A 19,454-nucleotide genomic window follows, 5' to 3' on the forward strand; every position below is an offset into this window, starting at 1 on the left:
ACTGACACATAAGCTATCTGAAATGGCACCATGGATGGGGCTCCCTGTGTGGCTCAGTTGGTTAGGTGTCTGACTTTGGCTCAGGTCATAATCTCCCGGTTAGTGGGTTTGAGCCCTGCGTTGGGCTCTGTGCTGACAGCTCAAGCCTGGAGCCTGCCTCAGATTCTGTCTCTCTCTCTCTGTCCTTCCCCAGATTGCACTCTGTCTGTCTGTCTGTCTGTCTCTCTCTCAGAAATAAACATTAAAAAAAAAATTGAAACAGCACCATGGTCTTCCAGTTATAGAGGCTTATGGTAGACTAGTTGTAACAGTGAGTATCATAGTTTCATTAACTCCCTTAACTGAAATCTTTTCAGATACTGTGTTTTTGTGACTTACATTTCCTCTTTTGAAGTAGCAAGGGCATCTTTTTCTCACAGAAATGGAGGGTCATTTTGCAGCATGGGAACTGGATAAAATGGAAGGGCATGAGTGGATGTGAATGATGCAAAGAGTCCTATCAAATACTTTCTAGGTATCACTTTAACTGCTTTTGACCTTACTTACCCCTAGGCCATGGCCACTTTTTACCCCAGATACTGTGATGACTAACTTCACACAATAGCACCTTGTCTCATGCCTCTATACTGCATTTATTGCCTCTCCCCTGTGGTGTCCTGGTTTCCACTGAGGTGTGAGATGCTATAGGGTACACTTGGCACCTATGTATGTGCAACCCTGAAGTAATTTTTGACTGATGGGAAGTAGGAAATGGGAAGTAGGAGATGGGAAGATCGATTTCCACCTAGACAGACTCTATTAAAATGCAGTGCTAAATATGCCCTCTCAATTAGATAGATCTACCAGATCAACAAAATCAGTTGTGCTGGATTTCAAGTAGTGACCAATTCTTTAATACTTTCTTCCCTATTTATTCTCTTTCCTTTAATACCTCACTCTCTATTTTCTTCTCCCCTGCTTCCCTGGGATTTCTCTCACCATTAAAGTATTAACATATAAATGTTTACCTTCATCTTTGTTTCTAGAAATACTAATATACCACATACCTCAGACATATATCTACTTCTTATACCTGCACTGATTTTTTTTTTTTTTCTTATCTGTGTGGGAAACTTCTGATTATTCTTCAAGTCCTAGTTAAGTGTGTTCTATAAACTTTGATACACTCAAGCAGAATTAATTATTTTCTCTACTGCATTACTATTAATTTCCTAGCACATATGTCTATTATTGTGTTTACCATAATGTCCTACAGTGTTATGTAGTACTGCTTAAAGCACCAACTGCTTGAGAGCCATGTCTTATGCTTCTTTGGATTCCCAGCATCATGAATGGTCTCTTGAACATAATATGTAATCATTTTTTATGGAGTAAATTAGTGAGTTAATTAGAACTTAATATTAGGACCATGTTTTAGTTCAGTGCTTTGTGTGAATGCAAAGAAATTCTTAAGAGTTGAAGATTTTCTGGACCTGGGTGATTTAGTCAGTTGAACATCGAACTCTTAATCTTGGCTGAGGTCATGATCGCATGGATTGGGAGATGGAGCTCCACATCCTGGGATTCTCTCTCTCCCTCTCTCTGCTCCTGCCATGCTTATGCTCTCTCTCTGTCTCTCAACGTAAATAAATAATCTTAAAAAAAGAGTTGAAGATTTATACTACATAAGCTTCTGTTATAATTATCTACATATATAGAACACTCCAAAAATATTTTATTTACTTTTCCATTTCATCTACCTGTCTAGCTATCTGTCTCTTATCAACCATCTCTCTGTTGTCAATATGTAATAACCATTTGAAGATGAGACAGTGAACAGGCAAGTGCCATTGACAAAGCAATAGAGCAGGAGGCTGCTTGTTCAAAGTCAAAGCACATATTCTTTGGAGAGATAACTTTTATTGCTTTAGCTAGGAAGTAAGCCTACATTGCTCCTTTGTTTGGGTCCAGTGTGTTTTGGTTCGGACAGAGATTTTGTTGTTATAATGGTTTCACTGTAGTACTTAAACTAGAAATAGCAAGTCTGAGAAATGGCATAATTTTCCACAGTAACTGAGATGAAAATAAAGAAACTTCATTTGCAGCCGAAAGACTTGGAGTTTCAAGTCAATACTGGGTTCCTGAGCAGTGTATTAATTTATTAATTGCACATATCTAAGCAGTGTATTAATTTATTAATTGCACATATATACCTGTCTGCTACAGCCTCCATAACAACCTCATATAATTGTAAGTGTTCTGATTTGTAGGTGTCACTTCTCGTTTTTAGGCCACAGGCTACTTGCTAGTCCAAAACCAGTCATTACATAATTCCCACAGAGTGAGAAAAATGTCCACCCACATCCAGAGCTTCCTCAGTTATTGGTGTATTATGCTTCTCATCACTCATATTTTTTTCAAATTTAGCCCTCAGGCTTTTGCTTCCAAAATCACCAAAAAAAGGCATCAAATCCTGGATGCTTCAAAAGTACAAGAACTTAGGTTTCTGTGTTCCAAATCACAGTTACCACTTATTATATTATTATAAATGTTCAGAAAGTATACAATGAAAACTTTGTTTCCAATTGAAAATACACTATTAGCATAATTATTCCCTATTGAAATTATTTCTGACCCAAATGTATTATTTATGGGTGAGAATAAAAGGAGAAAATCATTCCTTGTTTGTTCAATTTACCTCTTTATGATTTATCCAAATTGCTTAATTTACTACTTTTTTATAGGACTGTACTTTGAAATAATGCATCCTGGAAAGTATCTGCCCTCTGTTTGTCCAGAACATTTATTTGGAATGAATTAAAGATCTTGAAGGCTCTATTATATTCTTTCTTTATCATGCCTTTATGAAGTTTCTCAGTTCTTCTCAAGGTACCTAATATTTCTTGTTCTCAGTTTTATGTAAAATGTCACACAACTCTAGCAGAGTGTGGGCAGTTTGCATATTGTCAAAGAGAAGTGATCTTCATTTATGATGAAATTATAACTATTTACTTCAGGCTTTTAAGACATTTGTCATTTGCAAGTTTCTATTTAATCATGATAGTTTAAACAAAGGAAATCAAAATGATAGAGACAGAAAACTAATGATCACTTTATTCATTAAAACCATTTTAAAAAGGGCCATATGAATTTAGGAAAACAAACCTCAGAGTTGCATATGAAGTCTTGAAGATTTTTGTCTGCATTTCCTGTGCTCTCAAATGCTGAAACAATAGCACACGTAATGTCAGCAAACAAGAAATGTTTACTAAAGTAATCTGCTTGCCAAACATGACCTAATATTGTCCTATTTTTGCATTGTTTTGTAGATTTGTATCTAAGCTTATTTGGGCTTCTAGGAAGGACAGATGAGTGCTCAGAAGGAAAGTGTACAGACAGTGAAAAAAAACTTTGGAACTGGTGGCTTCCTTGTGAGCAGCCTATTCTGACCACCAGTGTTCTCAGGCTCAACTCTGATACTAGTGGTGAAATGAGAGGATGAGGACATGGGGGTTGAGTTGGTAGAATTCATTGGCAAAAAGAGAAGCAGCACACCTCCTTAAGGAGGGCATGCTAGTTCTGATCTTGGGTTTAGTATTGACCACTTCCTCTGTTTCACAGATAAGATGAAACCAATTCAAAACCATCAATATATAATGTGCTTATTTATGGAGATTTTCTTACCCTTCTCTCTAGTATATACTTGTACTCTTTGTTCTGCCATTTGTTGCTTTATATTAAAATTGACTTCTCAGGGTACATGGGTGGCTCAGTCAGTTGAGTACCTGACTCTTGATTTCAGCTCTGGTCATGATCCCAGGGTCATGGGATCAAGCTTCCTGTCTGGGTCTATGCTGAGGGTGGAGCCTGCTTGAGATTCTCTCTCTTTCTCTCTCTCTGCCTTTCTCCCCTGCTCATACACACACACACTCTCTCTCTCTAAAAATGAAATGAAATACAATTAAAATAAAACAATTAAAATAGACTTCCCAAAAGTGACACTATTGATATTTGGAGTGGGATAATTCTTTTCTGGAGGAGTAGAGGCTGGGCCAGACTATCTTTTCATCATAAGCTGTTTAGCAACATCCCTGATTTTTTTTTTTTTTTTTTTTTTTTTTACCACGTCATAGTAACACAACTGTCCTCACATGTTATAACAACCAAAAAATGTCTCTTGACATTACCAAATGTCTCTTGGGGGACAAAATTTCCCTTATTGAGAACCATAGTACTAAAAGAAGAATTTTAGAAACTGCATTAAATTTGATATGCTCACTGCTCTCCTCAAATTGTTGCTGCTCAACATGGTACGTTTATTTTTTGCTCACTTTACAGTTATGTGCAGATATTCCTGGTGAGATGGCCTTCTATAAAGTAATTAAGGAACATAAGCCCCTTACATTTCATAGATCTACCCTCCTCGAGGGGCTTTGAGTCCTTCTCATCCAGCAGGTGGAAAAAGAGATCAGAAGAAAATCTGGCCCAATTTTTAACTACTTTGTATCAGAATTGATATGCACGTTGTATCTGTTAACATTTCATTGAGAAAAGTAGCCATTGGCATCACATAGATTAACATAAACTAGGTAACCTGGTCCTAAGATATAGGCAGGTATTTCTAAGCAATGATTCCACCTAAGGAAAGGATCTTTGGGGGTGGAAGAGCCACTTCCTCTTCTTTGATGCATAATTTGGGATATCTTTTTTCTACTACAAGTACCCCCTGAGTTTGGACTGCTAGTAAAGGTTTGGGAGAGGAACTAAACAGAGGTGCCAGATATTTTAAGGTATTTACCCTGAAGAGAAGGAAAAAAGGTCTCAAAAACATACAGACATTATTCTTCCACAATAACACTAAATGGTAAATATAATTTTTGAGAAACTTAAATATTCACCATGTTGTATGTTCATTTAAACTGAATTTATACAATATAGTGGGTTTAGAGAAAGAAAAGTCTGATTTTTTTATTTTGACTCTGTTGTCACTGGCTTGTGGTTTGGGGCAAGTCATTAAACTTCCTAGTATGCTTGTTTTGCATGTATAAAATAGTAAAATAGGCATAAAACCATTTCTCTTAACTTCCTTATAGGGGATTAAAATGAGAATTATGCTTATAATTTTATTTGAAAAATTCTTCATTCTAGCTAATGTTTATATTGTACTACTTATTCTGAGTCACTGTTTGTGACTGGTGACTGAGTCAGATATTGGCACACTGTCCAGTAGATGTAGGGCTTCTAAATTACCTGAGAACAAAAAGGCTGAGATACTGTATGGTAATCTTGTGAGGCCAGTGAGCATTTGGACATGTTTGTGGAGATTCCAGTCAGGCTATATAAAAAAAATCTCTTTTCTGATGTAGGGACTATAAAGGCCTCAATGACAATAGTTGAACTATAAAGAGGATGAACTTTTGTAAGCCAGAACATTCTCTCATGGGGAAGGAATAGCCAACAAATTGGACCTTTATTTTGAAGATTGGATGCCTCATCAGTAATCTTTGTTAGGAGTCTCAAGGGAACTATCCATGGTTCTGATATGCTATTACTGACCTTTCTGCGTTGAAGGGCTAATATCCCTATTTTTGAACCAGTATTTGCCTTGAATATTGTCCTCCTGATTGTAACTACCCTTAGCATTACTGTTTTCTAGAGTAAAACTGACATGTAAAGTCATTCTTACACCTTGAACAATTTCCATCTTAACTTCCACTAACCTTCATGAGTTCATAAGTTCATGAGTTCATGAGTTAACCTGCCTAAGTTAATCAGTATCTACTCTGATCTTTACATTCCCCAAATATGCCACAGATCTACATTCTGTTTTCAAACTGGATGATACATTGTGCATATAGCCAATGGTTAGAGAAATACCTTCATAAAGAGTTAATAACTCTGGTGCAAGTCAAACTATTTTTATGGTTTGTGATATTTTATGTATGTATGTATGTTTATTTATTTTGAGAGAGAGAGTGAGCGAGCGAGCAGGGGATGGGCAGAGAGGGAAAGAGAATCCCAAATAGCCTCGATGTTGTTAGCACAGAGCACAACATGGGGCTCAAACTCACAAACTGTGAGATCATGACCTGAGCCAAAACCAAGAGTCAGACACTTATCCGACTAAGCCACCCAGGTGTCCCTGGTTTGTGACATTTTAACATATTTGAGAAGAACTTGAATTTGGAACACAGATAAATCTTAGTAATAATATGATATGAGAACAGTGATTAAGTTGTAAATCAATACTCCTGATTGTTCAGGTTTCTTATCTCAGCCAAGAATGAAGGCAGACTCATATTTAATAGGTGATGGAATCATGTGAGTGACTTTGCTATTCATTATATTATCTCACATGATTCCATTGTCATGTAAATACCTACTCTGGTAATAAGAAAAGATAAGGGTGTGTTTTTGGCATTTTGGTTTGATTATTTTCTTCACTGACCTTTAAGAAGGTGAAGTTTATTGTTTATGCCAAGCACAAGAAAACCACGTTACCTGAACTAAGAAGAACTGTACATTGCAGGGTTGATTCCTATTAAAGAGTGAGTTTTAACAGCCAAAGGCACAAATAAACCAGCTTGAGGAGTATTGATCAGGGAGAATTGCAGCACTGAAGCTGACTGAAAAGTGCACTTTTGCTATTCAGTTGAAATCCAGCAGCAAGAGAACTAGGGAGATTCCTTAAAAATACAAAACAAAACATGTCTAAGGTGCAAGGAGCTCTGATTTTCATAAGAATTAATTTAGGTTAAATAAGTTATTCTCAAGGGAAGGAAAAATGGATAAACTGACAGAAGAATGATTTACCTGAGACACTTTATTTTTATTGCATCTGGTTGACCTTTTTCCAGATAATGATATAAAAATGTTCTTGACTTCTAGATGTTTTAATGAATATAAAATAAATATGGATATTTTAATCTGTGTTTCATTAGACTAATACTATAGTACTAGTACTAAACATCACAGCATTTTTTATTGAAGTATAGTTGACATACAATATCATATTAGTTTCAGGTGTACAACATAGTGATCTGACATTTATATACAATTATGAAATGATCACCATGGTAAGTTTAATTACCATTTGTCACCATGCAAAGTTATTACAGTATTATTGACTATGTTTTCTATGCTGTACTTTATATCCCCATGACTTATTTATTTTATAACTGGAAGTTTATACCTATTGATCTTTATTTTGCCCATCCCCCACCAGTTGGACAACCACCAGTTTTCTCTCTATATTTATGAGTCTGTTTCTAGGCATTGCAACATTTAGAAGCATCTATATATTTTCCCTTGATAGATTTTCCATGGGATATAAAAGGCAACTAACAAATTTTGCAGACTTTCCATACTTAATGACCTATTCCTTTTTTATATCCTTAGGAGCCATGATATTTGAATATGGGAAGTGAAGAATACTACCTAAGTGGTATTAACAAAAAATGTATTCACTGGAAATTATTGCTTTTAGTTTCATTTCTGTCTATACATTGTATGAACAGGGACAGAAATTTATAAGAATTTGGTCCCATTTTCAGTGATTTGAATAGCAGAAACAGCTTAAAGGTAAAAATAATTCCCAGGCATTAGGATGAAGTCTAGTTTGACAGTAGTCCTGATTATATGCTTCAAGTTTTGCAAACTCCTTTCATTTTATTTGTACACACACTTGACGGCTTTATTGTTTACCTAGTATATAATTAGGTTGAAGGCCTAAGAGAAAAAAATGACCTTGTTCATTTCTCCAAATCAGGTAAAATGTGGCCATTTTCTTCCTGAATGCCTATGTTCTTTCTTGAATGGTTTTTAGGACAGCACTTCCCCAACTTTAACATGCATGTGAATCATGTATGCATCTTGTTAAAATCCAGAATCTGATAGTAGGTCTGGGGTGGAGCTTAAGATTCTGCATTTCTAGCAGCACCCATGTAATGCTGATGTTTCTGGTCTGAAAACTATACTTCCAGTAGTGAGGCATTAGTCTCTTATGTAATAGCTATTATTTATAAAGCTCTTCTAGTAAGGTATTTGTTCTTCTTGTTTCAGGACCCCCATCTTTACAAAAGTGATGGTGAAGTATAATGAGTAAGAGCATGGGCTCTGGTGTCAGGTGACCTGAGTTTGACTTTCAGCTTTCACTTTTATTTACCTGTGACTTAATTGTTAAACATCTCTAGGCCTTAGTTTTCCATTGGATAAAAAGTAGATAATGTCTGGCCTTACATCATGGAATTCTTATGTGGCTTACATGAGATTATGCTTATAAAGTACTTAGTCCAGTGATTGACATGTTTACATTTATGTGAAACTAAAGGGCTTTCAGAAATTATGTAGTGTAGCCCTTTATTTTTACAGCTTGGAATACTGAGGCATGTAAAATAAGCTGAATTTGCTTGGATTACTCATCAAATGCTGCTTAATAACCTTAGATAGGTATAGCACACGAGAGGCAGGATCTGAAGGAAAACTTTGAATGATCAAGAGAGTTAAAACCAAGTTCATTATTTTTGCAGATATATTCATCAGGAAATAAACACATAATTTGCCATTACTTAATACATTTTTATGAATTATGAATGTATTTTCTAAGCATTTAATTTGTGATATTTCAAACAATTTATGATATAGCTCATACAATTTTTTGAGCCATTTTAGCAGAGAAAATCTTGAAGTACAAATATAAATTTATGACACACTTCTGCCACAGAATGATTGCTTGGCAGGTATCAAATTCTTTTATACTTAAAAAATCTCTTGTTCATCTTGAATTGGATGTCTGTCACTGCCTGGCCCTGATAATCAAGATGCATGCATTTTAATGCTCTTTCTGTTACTCCCTGATTGTGGGTTCTTGGGCAAGTCAGTTTATCTCTGGCTCAGTTTCATCAACTATAAAATGTTTTTTCCTTTAAGCATCAAATACAATTCTGGGTGTTGATCAAGAATATGTTGTTGAATTATCATGAGTAGGAATTCATTATAATAACACACCTTCGGAAAAAGATTAAGTCTGTTGATGATGTAAATTCTTTTGTGTATGTTAATGACTTCCACAGCAATAGAAAATGAAGAACCTATTTCTTTAAGTGTCAAAAATACTGAGAAATTAGGTCGCAACTGTTGACATTGCACAAGCTAGATTATTAACCATATATGTGTAGACTCCTGCATTTACTTCAGCTAAAAAAGAGTACCATACATCATTGTAAGATATGTTGGCATTGACTTTATCTCTAGCTGAATTTTTTAAATAAGCTGTAGTCTGTGAGGTTTACCAAGAGATTTTCTCATGGTTTGAGTTGGGATTATCTTTTTAAAAAAATTTATGCCTTAATGTTCTTTTATTCTCTCTCACAAAAATGACATCCAAATGCCAACATACACAAACAGAAAAAAATGGCCGTAGTAAACTGGATCATCAACTTTTCATTAGAGATGGATTAATATTGATTGACTTATCTTTACCTCAGGTATGTCTCTACAGGAAATGCATTTCAAAATTCATAGGATTGTCTGTGAGATTGCTTTATGTTCCTTGGGATGTTCTTCTCAATGAAGATCAAGATTTATCTAAGAAAAATTTATTGTATTTGAAATAGGAAAAACATAAAAAGCTAATTTCTTTTAGTTCTCTCAAATAGAGGCTGCCAAAATAATTTAGGCTTTCCCTACTTGTCTCTTATTGGGAGTTTCTGCATATAAACTCCATTTACTTAGTGAGGAGGTCATCATTCCAGCATTCTCTATGTGCCTGGTGCTTGAAGCCCCATTCTCTCATTGTCATTTGTCCCTCTGTTGGTCACTGGGGAATATCAGATACAGCTATTACTTTTACTTATAACTTTGTCCTAAGATAGTGGTTGATGGAACACTGAAGAATAGCTTTAGAGGACAATTTGGCACTTAGAAAAGAAAGCACAATAGCTTTCTAGATCTACTCTTGAAAGAATGCTTTCATTTTGAATTAACATGTATATTCAAAGCAAAGGACTGAAAGTTGTCCTGACCTACTTGATTAAGCTCTTTACTTAATTTAGAAGGTTTTGATTGTCAAATATTCTATATAAAATGTGCCCAGTAGATATAACAGGGTTTTCTGAGTTCATTAAAAAGTCTGCAAAAAAGGATGTATAGTAGTCTTCCTTGTTTACTGGTATTTTTCTAAGCGCATCAGGAGTCTGCCTGGGCCCTGGATAGCATTTTGAAAGATGCCTTAACCAAGCCTCAAACCACATAGTCAATTAGGGAAACAGGTTTGTTGTTTTTTTTTTTCTTTTCAAGTAAAAATAGGCTTGGCTTATTGTTTAAAACGTGGAGTTGTCTGAAAATATCTAAGAAGATACAGAGTCAAATGAAAATAAATTCCATTTTAAAAGTATTAATTAACATGAGTTTTGTAATAATAATTAAATCTACTTTCTTGCTTGATCCTAGATATAGACCTTTTGATTTGAGTCATAGGCACAATCTGGGATGTTGTGAATATACTGAGAAAGCTCTCAGAGTACGTGCTTGAAATTTAATAAACTTAGAAAGAATGGGTTTCTGCTAACAAATCACTTTTATTTGACACCTCAGCAGTGAACATTGAGATCTGACAGATTTAAAGTTAGCATGTGAATGTGAAAAATATGATTTTTGTAAGTGCATAGGGAAACATTGTTTTGCCACACAATGATGATCTATTGAAGAAAGTAACCACTGTACCAGAAAGACTTACTTTCTTTGATGTTATGTATTCACTGGGGGCAGAGCTTGACAGCTGTTTCATTTAGGAAAAAAACACCATTAGTACTAAAATTCTTAAACTTTAGCTGCAACTCGCCTTTAGAGTCAAACATGGGCCCAATTTGAGCTAATATTAGTACAAAGAGCCTACAGCTCTCATTGCCAGACTACTTTACATAATCCATAGGAGCACCTGTATAATTTGACTTTATTCTGGGAGCCAGCTTTGATCAGAAATAATTTCTTCCATATATAAAATTATTTGATAAGCCTCCTATGTTCCAGGTTTGTGTAGCCATGATCACTTATCCCCTTGGAATTATCAGTGAAATGACTGGGCCTTCAAGATCTGCTCAATTAGTATTTTCTTGTACAAGGCATTTAATCCCCTGGAACTACTTATAACAGATCCTGAGACAAATCATTAAAATGTCTTAGCTCAGAATAACAAATGCTAATATTGATATCATTATTCATTCTTCACGGGGGGTATATTTCAAGGATGCTTTTTCCCCATAGGCTTTGGTTTTCCCCTTGGCGAAGTGACAGTCTCTTCCCAGTCTGGGGTCTTACCGCCTCCTGGCTGGAGAACTAAAATGAAGAGGTGGAGACTGATGGGGACTGCGAGCTCTGTTGGCTTTGCATTGTTTTGGCTTATAGCTATTAAAAGTGGGGCTGTGTTTTCTGCCATTCTTTTCACAATTGGACCCCAACTTGAGATTCACAGAACAAATTGCAGGAGGTGACAACAACCAGGTCCTGCATCCACGTACTGGCCTTTGCTTGAGGCAGCCATTTTGTCAAAGTCTGCATTTTACCTCTTCTGAATGTATAGGAGGGAAAAAATACAGTCGATCCTAAATGAGTTCATCAAAATTCAAAGGTAGTTTTCAGGAAAGGTAGTTTGTCAAAAAAAGAAAAAAAAAGGAAAAGCGAGGATGGATAACAGTTTATTTGCAAAGTGAAAAAGCACTCTGGCTTTCTCTTTCCAGGAAAATTTGCGAAGTGCTGTTTTGTTTGTTTTGTTTTTAACTGGAATAGCATACCTAAATCAAAAGGGGGAGAATTGAAACGGTTGTCTAAATATTACAGGCAGTGATACCAATTTGAGTTTTATAACACACACATAAATTGTTATCTTTTTTCCTAAAATGTATCTCTAAAATGTATTCCTGTATAACATACATATATAGCTATAATTATTTATCTGTACTCACTTTATATCCATTTAGATCAATAATTTAATTTTGGCCTTTTTGGATAATTAAGGTGAAAAGCTGTAATTTTAACTCACTTCTGGTTTTGGTTTCTCCTGTCACGTTATTTGCAAGTGCTCCGTTAGCAGCTGGAAAGTCGTTTTTGTTCATTTCTTTGTTGTACTTCCTTTGTAAGTCAGGCACAAAGGAATATATTCTTTAGCAAGCGACCAGAGCCACTCTGATTACAGATAAGATGAACCCAGGCCAAAAAATGAGGGAGACCAGGAGTGCTGTTTTGAGAAGCCTGCAGCTCCCAGGGCAGACATTAGAGACACTGGTGCTCCACTTGCTTCTCTGAAGCTGTTTGGCCCCTGTCTCCAGACCTTGAGAGCAAAAGCAAGTTGAGTAAGGGACAGGGGTTATGTAAACACATGGGAGGGTAAAGGAGCATTCAGAATCATAATGGGATGTATATGCAGCGGAGTTAGAGTTCACTAGTCCAGCTCCAAGTGTGGTTTCAGGCCTGCCTGGCAGAATCACTACTTGTCCCCGCTGAGTCAGGCTCCATGGGGTTGTGGGTACAAGCACACTAGGGGAGTTTTTAACACACACTAAGGATTGTAAATCACTGATTCTAATCAAATATTCCTTCTAGGAAAATTGATTTAACTTGGTTACATCATCATCACTATTATCAGCATTATAATAGCTGGGATTTATTGAGAATTTACTCTGCAGGGCACTGTGCTTTCCATGCTTTATCTCCTTTAATCTTCAGAACAATCTATAAATTAGGATTATATAAGCTATTATAGGTAAAAGGAAACAGGTCTAGAGGGTTGAGGAACATTCCCAAGGTCACAACAATTACTAGTGACAGGGACAGAAGCCAGCCCCTCTTCTGACTTTAGAGGCTTTACTTTTGAATATTTTGTAGAGAAAAATTTACAAAAAAAAAAAAAAATAATGCTTTCTGTAGATACTCAAAAATAGTATGAATGAATTGTAAATGTTTTAGGGAAAATACAATTTATTCAAGTGCTTGAAAGATATTTTAACCTCATCTAGTCTGTTGTATTAACGGAAATGTTAGAGTTAGCCACAAATTGGGAGAACAGAACATGGGGATGTGGAACATGAAAAAAGACCAGCATATACACTCTAAATTTTTTTTAGGAACTTGGAATTTGCATAGGCAAATGTCAAACATAGAGTAGTGAAGGGTCTTATGGGTGATTAAGTAAAATGCCTCCAGTTTCCAATTAAAAATTCTTCTCAATTTCAAAGGATTCTTTCCATATCCTTTTTTTTTTTTTTTTTTTTTTTTTTAAGGTTTCACTCCTTTTGCTGAAAGTATCTGGTATGTTACTACATCACTGGGTTAGTTTTCTTAAAACCTTTACATTAGCGTGTCAAATAATCTCACTGCCCTGAGACTATCTGTATACAGGAGACCTAACACAGAGGAGTCATAGGTTAATATGAACATAGTTTTGATTTCCTTCTCTCTATAGATCTGCCCTCTGTGCAAGGAACTTATGCTTTGTTATAATAATATGTGACATCTTCCATAAATGTTCAAAATAGAATTTCGTTATAAGTCCTTCATGTTGCTCCAAAGTCCTAAGTCTCGTTGGGTGCCAGGTAAGGTGGATGCAGAATTTAGTTGGCAATTGTTAATATTCCTGTCATTTGAAAAAGTGCATTCACTTGGCCTGGGTCATATAGAATATGCCTCGAAAAAAGGGTTTCGTGATCACAAACATTTGGGAAATGGTACATACGATATTTTGCCCCATGCAAAATTACAACACTTACTTCAGCATACTAAAAGCCTGAAGAAATCCTTCCTAATTTAACTTTAGCTTTGCCAAATCCTGGGTTTCAGAAACTTATTTGATATAAAACTCTTTCTAGCATACTTCTTACTACAACTTGGAATAAATATCCAAGAAATAACTGATGGGAAACATTCTGTCTTAATATAAAATGAAGATTTTTTTTTTTTCCTTAGGAGTATACTACTGCTTCTACTTTTTATTTTTCCTGTCTAGGCTTTTATTCTAAAGGGCCATCCTGATAGCTTTTCGGATATGTCACAAGGTCTCAATGGAGATTTTATTTAGGAAATGTACAAATGAAGCATTTAAAAATATAAAGGGAGATCATGAAGATCATCTTGAGATGATGTCGAGGATATCAGTGCATGCTTTGTTGGTAAATGCTGTGTTTTTTGGTAAATAAGTGGTCTATGTTGAAAGGGGCTGCAATCATAAGTCCAAAATTCAATATAATGTGGATGTTAGTACCTTGGATGTTAAAGTCAGAAAGACCTGGTTTCAAGTCATACCTCTCCACATCTTGTGTGTTCCAAGACAACATCCCTAACCTCCTCATTTATATAATGTGGATGGGAATGCCTAAATTCTAGGTATGTCAGGAGGGTATGGATGTCTTCTATGTATAACATCTCAGAAGTAAAAATCATAGAAGTAAAAATACAAAAAGGAAAATGGGACCAGCTGATATTTTACTAAACACAAGCACATTTTTCTTTTGTATGTGTATGAAACATGTTAGATTATATTAGAAATATAAGTTGTTTCTATGTGGTACTGAATACACAGATGAAAAATTAAAACAAAATTAACCGATCATTGCTGATTATATAAACATCCAGATGTTTGGCATTGAATAGATTAAACATCTGGCTCATGAGTTGAAATTTTTACTTTTCATATGCAAGTTTCGATGGCACTACTTGATGTATATTTCTATAAAATATTTCCTTTCCATAGTACAGGCGTATGACTCATACAAAAGAAATGCATAGAGCCAGGAAAATTTCAATTTTTAGGTAAATTTTAATCTCACAATTACTTTTCACTGTCAGTTTCAAACTCAGTTCAATTTATTCAATAACAATTTTGAATCTTATTATGTAGCAAACCCTGTGTTAGGCAATATGGATTTAAAAACAAACAAACGTAAAACTAACACTGCCTGGAGAATAGGTTACATTTGAAGGAAGAAAACAAAAGCTTGAAACAATAAAAATTTAGCATCTGCATTGAAATATCATTGGGGTGCCATAGGCTTACAATGAGGGAGCCCCCTTCCAGGTTCCCAGCTAGAAGAAATGGAGAGAAGGAATGTTTGGGAAGACTTTCAAGAGGAAGAGATACTAGAATTGAATAACACAGACAAATAATAGTGTGCCTAGTGGATTATGGAGGTGATGGACATTAAAGAGCTCATGGGTTTGCTCCTGGAGTTTAGGATCTACATGTAAGGTGTTTGGGAGATGAGACAGCAAGGAGAAATTTAGCAAAGAAAATATTTTTTAACGTTTATTTATTTTTGAGAGAGCGCATGCGAGCACGAGTGGGGAAGGGGCAGAGAGAGAGGGAGACACAGAATCTCAAGCAGACTCCAGGTTCCTAGCTGTCAGCACTGAGCCCGATGCAGGGCTCAAACCCACAGACTGTGAGATCGTGACCTGAGCTGAAGTTGGACACTTAACTGACCCAGGTGCCCCACCAACGAGAAATTTAAAAAAAATATATTTTGAGAGAGAGACAAAGCGTGAGTGGAGGAATGACAGAGAGAGAGAGGGAGACACAGAAAATGAAGCATGCTCCAGGCTCTGAACTGTCAGCACAGAGCCCAACATGGGGCTTGAACCCACGAGCCATATCATGACCTGAGCCAAAGTCAGAGGCTCAACCAGTTGAGCCACCCAAGTGCCCTAGCAAGGAGAAATTTTAAATAGCTTTCCCCTATAAAGAGTGTGAGGACAGTATTGTGGAGGAGGGCTGTGAAGGAAATCAGCAAGGAGACCATTGCATTCTTCCGGGATTATGAAAACGTGGCCTGAGGGAAAATGAGTAACAGGAGAGGACAGGTTACTGAGATATAAATAAGCTAAAAATAACCCACTTTGGTGACATTAGGGGTAAGGAGTGAAGGAGACAGAAGTTTGTATTAGTTTTATAGGTTTCTATTTGAGTGACAGGGAAATAATGTTATCTCTGTATAGGAGAACAAAGGAGAAAGAGGAACAGCCCTGGGCGTGAATATAGTAAATCTCATTTTTTGGCATAATCTAGAGGGCCATAAAAAAAGTGGTTTAGATTGCAATAATTGATTTTGCAAGTGTTGAAATCCAGGTGAAAATAAGAAAGAACACTATAAACATTATAAACACGAATTTTGAAACACTTGGTAGATTAAATGATAATCCAAAACATCAGTGCAATGGGCATATCTTTTGAAATTTCTTCAGTATGAATTCCATTAACTAATGACCTTGGGTGATCAGAGCATTGGAAAGAAATTTATTATTTATGCTTGATAGAATCTGTGAGCCATGATGTCACTGCTGTCGTATGTTGACTTTAGCCAGAATTGTTTAATTTTGTGAGTTTTTTTCTAGAAGACCAATTTATTTGAATTGAAAAACTAAAGGTACTGTGTGTCTTTTGTGTTCCCTAGGGTCTGTTTGTATATTTGAAGGTAACTGTTGTAATTCAGTTTTTTTGTCTGTGGATCTAAATAGCGGAGAGAAATTTAAGTGCCTCTAAAATTACTGAGGGGAACCTGGGTGGCTCAGTTGGTTAAGTGTCCGACTTTGGTTAAGGTCATGATCTCACTCTTAGTGGGATTAAGGCCCACATTGGGCTCTGCACTGACTTGGGATTCTCTCTCTCTCTTTCTCTCTCTCTCTCTGCTTCTCCCGACTTGCACTTTCTCTTCTCTCCAAAAATGAATAAACTTAAAAACATAAAATAAAATTGTTGAGTAGTTTGAGATATATGGCTTTGTATATAATACCAATTATTTTGTGTTGGAAATATTTCTGGCTGGAATCCCAAACATTGGACTAGTGCATAACTATAGACTCTGTTTGACCTCGCCTTGGGGTTTTAATACTTGTGTTACATGGAGCCAGAGTATGATCCCCATTGTCAAATTTCAGAGCCCATGTCTTGCTGTCATTTGACTTGCTCCATGGAACAAAGGATATTGAGTTTTTCCTAGATCTTGGCTCTTGGCAGGAGGTACTAATACACACCTTTGAATTAGTGGCAAAGCTAAACTTCTGAGTAGCCATCAGCAGGCCAGGACTTTGCGCCCCTCCACAGTAGGATATGAGCTATAAAATCTTTGATATTATTTCATATTTTCTGTGACAGAATCAGGAATAAATTTCATTTTCCTGATAGCCAAGCTATCTTGGCTCAACTCTACACTAACACTGTATGTTATTAATCTCAAAATGACCCTTGCTCTGTTTTAGTGCTTAAGCAACTTGAAAAATTAAAATGATAGTATTTCAGTTATTGAGGGCTAATGGTACGTTTTAATATCTTGTAAGGCCTGTTCACTCTCATTGCTCTTATTTTTTCCTTCCGATGCTTTTTCTTTGTACACAAAATTCATATGAAATGCTTCAGCATATACTTTTAAAGACTGAAAAACTTTTGTATATATGCACAGTTATTATATTACCAACATTTAAAAAATTACATTGTCTATTTTCTAACATTTAGCCCGTATTGAAGTATCCTGGATTGCACTTTAAATGTCTTTAGTTCATTGTTGTTTATTGAATCAGCACTCAGAATCTATACATTGCATTTTGCTATTATGTCTCTTAAAGCTCACACAAACATACCCCACCCCCCAGAATGTTTTTTTAATGCTGTAATATGGTGAAGAGACTGTTGATCAGTGACTTTCTAGAATGTTTCACTTTCTGGTTTTGTCGGTTTGTTCCCAGATGTCCTTGTTTATTCATTTCACCTATGAACTTCAAAAGCAACTTGTATAGAAAAAGTCTTCTGTGTCCATCCATGATGCAGTATTCACTAGATCCCCTGCCCTACATTAAAACAACTAAAACCTGTACTGAATATATGAAAAAATGGATTTATGACAACGGGCAAAGGGCGGCACAGAACAATGATCCCCGAGAGAGGAGAAATAAAGTGAGTGCTATACACTCCAGCTTGTTGCCTGGAGAGAATATCCAAGTTGTACCTCCTAATAGTAGTATCCAAATAAAGTTTAGCAGTCTAAGTTGAGAGAGAATACAGAGTTTAGGGAGGGCAATGTGGCTAAAATTCATGGCACAGAATATAAAGAATAGAGAGCTACACACACAGACCCACAAGAATGAGAAAGAGATAGAGACACACTATGAGGGATGTTCTTGAGTATTTGAGTGGAGATCAGTGTATCATGTACTACCTGAGGCCAGACCGTGAACTAACAGAAAAAAACAGAATGATCCTCAGAAATGACGTAGGATTGAGAATTAAGAAGGGCGTCACCAGGATAGTGAGACCAAATTAAACCTAGGATAAAAGTTGTTTTGGATCTATCAAATCTTAAATCCAAACTTTGAGAGGATCAATTTTTTGCTAATTAGCAGAAAAGAGCTCAAAAAAGAAGCAAAAAAAAAAAAGTAAAAATTTATAACCCATAATTAGAGATGTCAAAAAAAATGAAATAGTAATGACAGTGATGATAGCCTAGGCAAGTGATTATATGTGTACTCCACATGTTCAAGTTAGTAGAAGAAAGCATGAGAGACACTAAAGATGAAAGAAATCAGGGGCGCCTGAGTGGCTCAGTTGGTTGAGCGTTCGACTTCAGCTCAGGTCACGATCTCACCGTCTGTGAGTTCAAGCACCGCGCCGGGCTCTGTGCTGACAGCTCAGAGCCTGGAGCCTGCTTCGGAGTCTGTGTCTCCCTCTCTCTCTAACCCTCCCCCGCTCATGCTCTGTCTCTCTCTGTCTCAAAAATAAAATAAAACATAAAAAAAAAATTAAAAAAAAGAAAAGAAATGACCAAATAGAACTTCAAAGGTGAAAAGTACAATGTTTATATGCAAAATACACTTAATAGGATTAACAGTAGATTAGACACTGCAGAAAGCCAGATTTGTAAAATTAAAGTGATAGATATTATTGAGAATGAGAAGGAGAGAAAAATGGCTGAAATAAAATGAACAGTGAGACAACAGATGAGGTCTAATGTATATGTGACTGGAGTCTTAGAAAGGTATGTGGAGGGAAGCATTTGAAGAAATAATGGCTGAAAGTTTTCTGAATTTGATGAAAGCAATAAACCCACAGAACCAAGAATCTCAATAAACCCCAAGCAGAAAAACAAAAGGTGATGAAAACTATAGCAAGGCACATTATAGCTAAATTGCTTATCCAGTGATAAAGAGAAAATCTTAAAACTAGCCATAAATAGCATAACATATAGAGAAGTTGAATTACTGTGTTGTACACCTGAAGCTAATGTCATCTTGTGTGTCAAGTATAAACACAAGACCAAAACTAGCCAGAGGAAAATGACGTTATATACAGAAGAACAAAGACTGACAGGTGATTTCTTGTGAGAGTGCAAAGGAAAAGACATTTTTGGAATTAAAAAGATGAAAAAATTTACCACCAGCAGACCAGTACTACAAGCAATGTTGAAGAAAATTATTTCATCAGAAGATAAATAGAAGGAGTT

The sequence above is a fragment of the Panthera leo genome, chromosome A3 (assembly GCF_018350215.1).
Source record: "Panthera leo isolate Ple1 chromosome A3, P.leo_Ple1_pat1.1, whole genome shotgun sequence".
NCBI classification, from domain to species: Eukaryota; Metazoa; Chordata; class Mammalia; order Carnivora; family Felidae; genus Panthera; species Panthera leo.